This window comes from Caretta caretta, chromosome 8, assembly GCF_965140235.1.
Source record: "Caretta caretta isolate rCarCar2 chromosome 8, rCarCar1.hap1, whole genome shotgun sequence".
In the NCBI taxonomy this organism is placed as follows: Eukaryota; Metazoa; Chordata; order Testudines; family Cheloniidae; genus Caretta; species Caretta caretta.
Window position 1 is genome coordinate 77,224,813 of NC_134213.1, and position 9,395 is coordinate 77,234,207.

The 9,395-nt window shown below is 41.6% G+C and overlaps 1 long non-coding RNA gene across 1 annotated transcript; it reads right to left on the reverse strand.

The window, feature by feature from the left end:
- Nucleotides 1–3,740: 3,740 nt before the first annotated feature.
- On the reverse strand, nucleotides 3,741–6,349 carry LOC142073114 (uncharacterized). The gene is made up of 2 exons (XR_012669796.1): nucleotides 6,278–6,349; nucleotides 3,741–3,848 (listed from the first exon to the last, which is right to left on the reverse strand). It is a non-coding gene; the product is annotated as an uncharacterized LOC142073114 (long non-coding RNA).
- Nucleotides 6,350–9,395: the final 3,046 nt, after the last annotated feature.

Sequence of the window (9,395 nt, forward strand, 5' to 3'; positions counted from 1 at the left end):
ATGTGTGAAACTTGCAAGCTGCTAATTGTGTTAGTACATTCTAAGACAGAGTCTATTCTCAAAGCAATTCACAGAGAGAGAGACTCAAAGCAATACTCTAACAACAGAAACAGCACCCAGAGACTCCCCACCCTTTTGTTGTATTAACAATTGTGATTAAAATAGAGATAGAGGATGTATGTGGATGGATGCTTGGTGTGGATAATAACTGAATGATCAGGGAGGTGCCAGCCTAAGAATCCAGTGTCCATCGGCTGAAGAAGGCGTCAAGTGGAAATAACCAGAGGACCCCCCTGGAGGGCAGACTGGAATCCACCCAACAGCCTCAAGAATGGGAGAACCAAAGAACAAGATAACATCTAGCAGCACGGAGCCGTCAGGAATGTGCTATCTGCTGATTGATTCAGCAACAGCATGATGAAGCAATTCCCATAGACTGGCATAGGAAGACATTCCTATAAAAATAGACTCTAAAAAGTGAGAACTTTGGGGTCTGATTCTGCAAACCAACTTCCAGGAGCATCAGATGAGCATCTGACAAGGCCCTGCTCCCTCATCATGTCCAGGCCACCTGGCCAGTGGCTTGGCATGAGCAACTCTAAGGCTGGTAACTATGATAACAACCTTGCAGAACCTGTGTGTGTGTTTGTATGAATGAATGTGTGAATAAATATGAGATTGAATGGAATGTTATAGCTATAACTAACTGCTTACTATGTTTCTTTCTGTATTCACAATAAATGTGGTATTTTGCCTTTTTCCCTTTAATAAGATCCTGCTGGTTTTTAATTTATTGGTACAACAGTTGCAGCCTGGAAAAAGAGTGCTTGGACTGAAGGATTCCACCCTTTGAGAGAAGGGCAGAAAGCCAATGTATTACCTGAGGTCAAGGTGCACTCAAGAGGGACTGAAGGGAGTCTAAAGTACAGCTGGCCCTGTAACCAGAACACTGGCAAAGCTTTTTGAATGTCCAATTAAATTATGTCAACCAGCTCTCAACCCTGCTCAAAGAATTCTAGTATATTAGAGAAGCACCATTTTGCTCTGCAGAACTATTGCTGGTTTGTTCCTATCATGTTCATCTTGGTGTTTTATAATACTCTTTTTAATCTTTGTTTCAAACAATTTTATTCACACTGAAGTAGGACTCACCGTTCCGAAATTTTCAGGCTCACACTAGCACCTTTTGTAAACATAGGTACCACACTGGGCTACCCTCCAACCCTGGTATAGCAGACAATTTCAATGACAGATTGCATATATTTGTTAGAAGCTCAGGCACACCAAAGTTCCTTCAGAACACTTGCATATATTACTGCACAATCCTGGTGACTTGTGGCTCTTGATTTATTCATTCCAGTGCCTCCTCTTTGAGGGGGGGAAAACATCAACCTGACAGTGTATCTTCTTTGTACTTGAAAAGAGTACAAAGAAGCCCGTGAAGACTGTCAAATAAATCAGTTACAATCTCTAATATCTTTACCCTCCTTAATTTCTCCCTTACATCCCTGTTGCACCCACCAATTCTCTCACTACTCAACCTGCTATACAGTATTTTGTAAAAGTAATGGAGTTTTTGCAATGAGACGTCACTGCTATGAGCATTCAGCTTTTAAATCTTTGCTGAAATAAGAAACTTATATTTTATCTGTCAATAACTTGTGTGGACTAGCAAATAGCAGTTCAGTGAATTTCTTCAAGTGAAGGTAAAGATGCCAGAAGTAGTTTGTGTCTGCTGTTCTTGGTTACATTGATTACTTAGTTTTTCCTGATATTTCTTTTTTTAAATGAATTTCTATGGAAGATAAAACCGATTGGTCAGTCTCCTTTAAAAAGTGTGAACTGAGTACATTTGAAAGCTAGGTAATGTTATCAAGCAACTACAAGCTATGAAATAACAGCTCCAAAGTTCCAAATTTATACCTTACAAAGCATATTTAAGCAGCAGAACACAGAACACTAAAGAAATTACAATGGATTAGTGATTAACTGGCTTAATCTTAATAAGACACCAGGAGCTTTTGTACAGCCATCTTACTGTACTGTACTATTGGGTGCAGAGAAAATACAAAGTGAAAGTAAAAGAAAACAAACATGATGTGAAAAATACCAAATCCAGAACATAATTTATACTGACAGAAGGTCAAAGGGATACGTAGGCCCTCATCCTGAACTTTGTAAAAAAAAGAAAATCCTGCTGACAGTAAAAGTTCTACCTTGCTTCCAAGATGTAACAAATCGCCAGTTACTCCTGAGAGTCTGAGTGTGGGATGAGTGCAGGCAGGCAATAGGTAGGGTTATAAAACATTCCTCCCGCATGTAGTGAATTTTATACCAGTAACCTACCCCACACATGACTTTCAGTTTACCATGAGTTCCTGGCAGACCCATCTCGCTGTACATTGAAGGTGATGATGGTGATTAGTTATTATTTGTACAAAAGGCCTCAGGAAGGCATCAGGAGCTCACTGTGCAAGGTGCTGTACGTACACCTAGCAAACAGGCTGACCCCTGCCCCAGCTTGCTTACCATCTATTGCTAATACTCATTGATTAAAAGGTTTTAAACCCCACAAAATCCACAATAAGGTTGGTGTGCAGAGGAGCAAGAGCTATGCTTGTGAAAATGTAGTTTCCTGTCTATATATCCCATTCACCACTGCTGGGCCTGTTATTTGCAGCACTGTGGACTCAGCAGGGGCATAACTGCTACTCAGAAGGAGGGCTAAGGTTTTGGGTTGGTTTCGGACATCCAAAATGGCAGCTGCTCCTCTGTTTGTGTAGGATCTGGTATATGTCCATGTCCCCCAAAGCATACTCACTCTACTTCCCATGTGCCTGGTTTAGTGGTGTGCAAAGTACCCACAACTCCCTGAAGTCAAAGGGAGATGAGGGCGCTCAGCACCTCACAGGAACAGGCCTGAATTAGGCCCTGTTTCAGTCATGGCTTTCACTCACTCATAGCTGTCCCATCTTAAATTTTGCATCGCATTGAACTTAGAAAGGCCCATATCCTTCCTCCTTCCTCACCTGCTACACGATTTAAAATGGCTGAATAGAAAATGAAAGTTAAAGACTGTCTGACCACAATAAGTGGGGACTGCAAGAGGCTTTTGGCTGTCAGAACACAGGCTGCCCAGCTAGCTGGAGCTGTCTCCCTGCCTCCCTCTGGGACATTTGGGTCATTGTTCCCTACTTCAATTCTTGCCTGATACCCTCTCATTCCCCTTCAGTTTGTGACGGAGTTTCTCTGCAAAGGGTCTGTGGCACCGTGCAGAATGTGCATGACACAAAAATAAATTGCATTGCATGGTTAAGGGGGAGATGGTAGTTTTTTTAAAAATGGCCAGTCAGCTGTAGCTTTCCAAAGCACTTAACTAGCGTCATGCTAGCTTTGAACCTTTACTGCCTGCCCCCCCCCACTCCTGTTTTAAGTACAGTACCTAAATTATAATCATTAAAGTCTCTTGAGTTAATATTTTTAAAGAGGAAGAAAGTTTAAAAATAGCCAAGTCACACATATGTAACAAGAGGCACAGCTGGGCAGCACTTCCAGAGCAGGAGGAGAAGAGGTGGGGGAGGAGGGCGAGCCAGAAAGGGTGGATGTGGGAGCAAAATACCACAGCCCTGAACCTGCAAGATGATGAGTGCATCTCCCACCTGAAGTGAATGAGGACACAATACCTTGTCATTTTAGGCTTGCAAGGCAAGGTCCTGCAAGGTCTGGGAGTAGGCAGAGCATCAGAAAAAGGATTTCATTTATTTTTTTATATGCAGCAGCTCCTGACTCTCTTGCTGTTTGGCCTTGCATAAACTGTGTAGGTGAGACCAAAAGGACCACAAGTTATTCTGTGAACAGAGAGGAAAGAAATCTCATTAAAACACAGAGGGTTAGCTAGGGAGTTTGGGGAACTACAATTACAGCATCCTCCTTACCTTGATAATTGATACTGGGCCCATTGATCAGTGGCATTGGAACAATTTTTATAATAGGGGTGTTGAACGCCATTGAACAAAACTGTAAACCCTGTATATGACGGAAACCACTTCAAGCCTGGGGGTGCTGCTACACGCCCCGGTACCAGCACATCTGCCATTGACTCTATACTTGTGAGTCTGCAGATTCTGAATCCTGCCATTTCTGAGCTAAAATCTGTGATGCAGAGATGAGCCAATTTCATCCGGAACCGCTAGACTAATATTTCACTTTCGTTTCATTCTCCTATTTATGTGTACACAGAATATATATCAAACAAAATCACCGACTTGACTCTAGAGTCTCTACTCAAGGCAAAATGAAGCCACAAGATGAAATTACTCTAGTGAAATCATCTTCCTGGTATCTGTTCAAAAACCATTTCAACAAATCAAAGTACTCAAATTCTTCAAGCCACTCTGATTAGATACCCACTGGTAAATTAGTGTACACAACTCAGTCTTCTCTAATGCTACATACTGTAAAGACCCCAGGTAATTCCTGATTCCCTTATCTAGTTTGCCAAGCCACGACAGTCTCTCCATTCAAAATACTCTAACAAGCCACCTTCTTAGTGATGCTGACAAGAAGTGAGTTTGTAATAGGATGTATATATAATATTTGTGGGAACTGGGAATTAAACTAATTCCATCTCTGGGTTTCTCAGTGTCTCTTGTGGCACCTTAGAGACTAACCAATTTATTTGAGCATGAGCTTTCGTGAGCTACAGCTCACTTCATCAGATGTTTACCGTGGAAACTGCATCAGATGCATCAGATGTTTACCGTGGAAACATCTGATGAAGTGAGCTGTAGCTCACGAAAGCTCATGCTCAAATAAATTGGTTAGTCTCTAAGGTGCCACAAGTACTCCTTTTCTTTTTGCGAATACAGACTAACACGGCTGTTCCTCTGAAACCTGTCAGTGTCTCTTGTTTTCTGTGTGTCCTTTAGAATGACAAGGTGGGTGAGGTAATCTCTTTTATTGGATCAGCTTCTGTTGGTGAGAGAAACAAGAAGTTGGTCCAATAAAAGATATAACCACACCCGCCTTGTCTTTCTAACATCCTGGGACTGACATGGCTACAACACTGCATACTTGTCGTTTAGAATGTAAGCTATTTAGGGAAAGTACTATCCTTATTTTTGTGCATTCCGTAGCACTTACAGCCTGCTCAGTGCTAAGCAGCAAGAAAGAAAACAAACACATCACTAAGTCTCCTTATTTATTTTATCATTATAGAAAAAATGTAATACGAAAAAGAAAGTTTGATCACAACTCAACCAAAAATAACATTTTGGTTGTTCAGGCTAACCATGATCTTTGACATCGTAAGTGGAAAGGACCACATAGCTCATTTCAATAAACCATAACAAATCATCGCCATTTCAGACTTCATGATTGTCACAGTGCTTTACCCATGGCCATTTGGAACTTTATGGTGTTGGTAAGGGTAGAATTTAGATCTTCCTGCTTTAAATGGATGGATCCCTATTACTTGAGCTAAAGGAGAATCTTCATCTGGTGCTGGCAGTATAGAGACCATGACACAGAGAGCTATGTTGATTTTATCCAATATGGGGCAGAACTAGCCATTACATTACAATATTTATTGCCCCATAATTGTGTGTGCGCGTGTATATATACACACAGTGCTTGTGATCTCCGATTTGTCTTGAATATATGTTTATGGCATTTGATCATTGTAAAATGTCAGATTTACAGTGAAAATCCTGCATACATGAATGGGCTGTAAGTACTTTAGGAGAGTGACAAAATGCATTTTTAAAGCATTTTTAAAACATTTTATAACCTTTATAAATTGTGTACACAATTCAGATTTCCCTAATGCTACATACTGTAAAGACCCCAGGTAATTCCTGATTCCCTTGCCTAGTTTGCCAAGCCACCACAATCTCTCCATTCAAAACACTTTAACAAGCCACCTTCTTAGTGATGCTGAGAAGAAGTGAATGTGTAACTATATAGCAGTATTTTTTCTCAATAAAATGGACAAAAAGCGATGGAACAGCTTCTCTGAACCAGAAAATCTCTCTCTCTCTCTGAACTAGTTACTCTCAGACATCTCCTCTACCACATTAGACTGATAATGTCCCAGCACTTTTATCCCCAGCCTCTTTCTTGTCTTTGTCTTGTCTTTATAAAGTGCCTCTTTGGCATCTAGGTTATATGTTGGCTGTTTCCCGTTCATTTCCTGGTCCCCTCCCAAGCCTCTCTCCCCTTGTCTGTTCAAGGTTTCAAAAACTCCTTTAGGTGCATCTTTGTTGCTTTTCATACTCACCCTCACTAACCCGTTTCCCTGGGCTCTCTCTTCATCTGCCAGGCCTGGTCCCTGCCATTTCCCTGGTCCCTCCCCCCACGGCAATAAACCTTTGCCAGACTGTCAGCTTTTCTTTCCTTCTTCCTCTCAGAGAGCTCCCTCTGCTGTTGGATGCTGCTAACCTTCAAATAGCAAAACCATTTCATTTGAGGGCTGCTACATCATGCATGGAAATAACAGTTTATATGGTGAAAAATATTGTCACAAGCACATTCATTCTCACAGTTCCAGTAGTGATGTTGACGTCAAGCCCTACAGATACATTAGCTGTTTAAACGCCTGTGAGGTGTTTGAAGTCAACAAGAGCAGAGGGAACTTGGCACCTCACAAGGAGTGCTCAGCACCTTGCAGAAGAGGCCTTAAAACTCCCTACTCTTTGAATTGGTTAAGAATTACCCTGGAAACAGCAGCACTTAGTGCAATGCAGCTTTATTCCCATTTCTTTGGCAAAAACATCTCTGTCTTCTGCTTTTAATAGTAGGATGTTAAAACAATGCTACATAGTACTTACATATTCAAAGCGCTGATTGATTTGCTCAGAAATCATTAAGAGAAATGGACGGTAATTTTGGACCAGCACACTTGGGTGGGTATGGAGGGTGGCAAGTCCCAATCCCATGAAAAGGGTCATGGATTCTCTGTCCATGATGAACAAACAGGACCAATATTCATGTAGCCACATTTCAAGACACCCTGTAACAATGCAGCCTCTGGTGGGACACAACTGAGAGTATCCATTCAGGCCAAATTGCTTAGAGCAGGGCAGTCACAGCCCAAGGCTGGGGTTCCTCCACTTCTAAGGCACACCAAACCAGACAGATGGAGGGGACTTCGGTTTCACCCTACTGGCTAACCAGAAGTCATACAAGCAATTCCCTCTGACACTCCAGTTTCCCAGTATCACCACCAGCAGCCACTTCTTATGGGGATAAATGGTTATGAAAATAAATACCCCAGTAAAAGAAAAACGGTTCTCCTGATCCTAAAGGACCAAGCCCCAGACCCAGGTCAATATACCAGTCAGATCTTACCCACAAATCACACTGTTGCCAATCCTTTAGAATCTAAAATCTAAAGGTTTATTCATAAAGAGAAATAAATATAGATGACAGCTAAAACTGGTTAAATGGAATCAATTACATACAGTAATGGCAAAGTTCTTGGTTCAGGCTTGTAGCAGTGATGGAATAAACTGCAAGTTCAAATCAAGTCTCTGGAGTACATCCACAGCTTGGATGGGTCATTCAATCCTTTGTTCAGAGCTTCAGTTTGTAGCAAAGTTCCTCCAGAGGTAAGAAGCAGGACTTAAGACCAGATGGAGGAGATGCAGCTGCCTTTTATAGTCTCTTGCCATGTGGCCTGTGCTTCCTTTGTTCCAGAAACAAGCTACCCAGCACATGGTATGGAAAAACCTTAGAGTTTTGTCCATAGGCATATCCCTGCATGCCTTGCTGAGTTACAAGGTGTATCTGCCTTCTCTCAATGGGTCAATTGTATAGCTGATGGTCCTTAATGGGCCATCAAGCAGGCTAGGCAGTGCTGATCCAAATTGTCTGGGGTGTCACCCAGAAGCATAGCACAAGTTTAAAATACAGACAGTATAGAGTCAATACTTATAACTTTAAATACAAAAATGAGACATGCATACAGATAACAATCATAACCAGCAAATCATAACCTTGTCATAGACCTTACTTAACCTCCTTTGTACAAGATTTGGTGCTACTATATGACCTTAGTTGCAACAATGATCTATACGGTCACAGTTTATATCAATAACATCACATACTCACACAGTGTCAACTGGCCAAAACTCAGTGTGTCGGTCTCTGAAGGATGAAGGGCTGAGTCAATGCTGCTGAGATTTAAACTACAGTTCCCAGGGAGCATAAGTATTTCAAACCTGAAAATTAGACCACTAAGCCATTGCATCCAGATGCGATAAATCACAAATCTGTCTATACACTGAGCAGCACCCAAAGGCCTTACTTCTGTTGATCGCTCCACTGTATTTCATTGTACTGGGACTTTTATTATATAAAACACTGCAGAAGATTATTTTTTTTTAAATCAAACTCTTTACACTAAATTTCCTTTATCCACAAAAGTAACTTGTATTAGTTTTAATGAGGAGGATTAGACCATAGCAGGGTAGTTCAGGAATCACGTGGGTGCTCCGATATCATGGTGATGAAAACCTGCAAGGATATCCCCTTGGATACCATTGCCACCTTCAGACACTTGTTGATTGGCTCTGCTTACATTGCCATAGTAACCACAGCCTCAGCATCTGCTGACCACCTGCTCCCATGCAACTCTGATGCTCCAGCCAAGTTGGCTCTGAGGCCCACCTGCTCCCTTCGGGCTCTTGCTGACGCTGTTTGACCAAGCCAAGTCGTCCCAACAACCTATGACTTGCTCACTAACTCCCTATTGGCTGATTATCTAATTATTGCTTTAACAGATCATTTAATGCAGAGTGATCACTTGCTAATTAATTTCTCAGGTAGTGTACCACACACTCAGTCTTCTTTCTCCACCATGCCCACCAGACTCCATTTCCTCTCTTTCTACCTCCCTTCCTTGCAAGATTTCCATCTCCAACCCTTTCTATTTTCCCCACAACTTCTGCTCCTGACAACTCTACCTCTTTCTCTCTCTCCCCACCATTATCAGATGAACATGTGCTCCCAGTGTGATGCTGTGGCCAAAAGAGCTAATGCAATCCTGAGATGCATATCCAAGGGAATCTTGAGTAGGAGCAGGTAGGTTACTTTACCTCTGTACTTGGCATTGGTGCAACCACTGCTGGAAAACTGTGTCCAGTTCTGTTCAAGAAGAATGTTGATAATTGGAGGGGGTTCAGAGAAGAGCCATGAGAATAATTAAAAGATTAGAAAACATGCCTGATTGTGATAGACTCAAAGAGCTATTTAGCTTAACAAAGAGAAGATTAAGGGGTGACTTGATTACAGTTTATAAGCATCTACATGGGAATGAATATTTAATAATAGGCTCTTCAATCTAGCAGAGAAAGACAGAACACAATCCAATGGCTGGAAGCTAAAGCTACACAAAT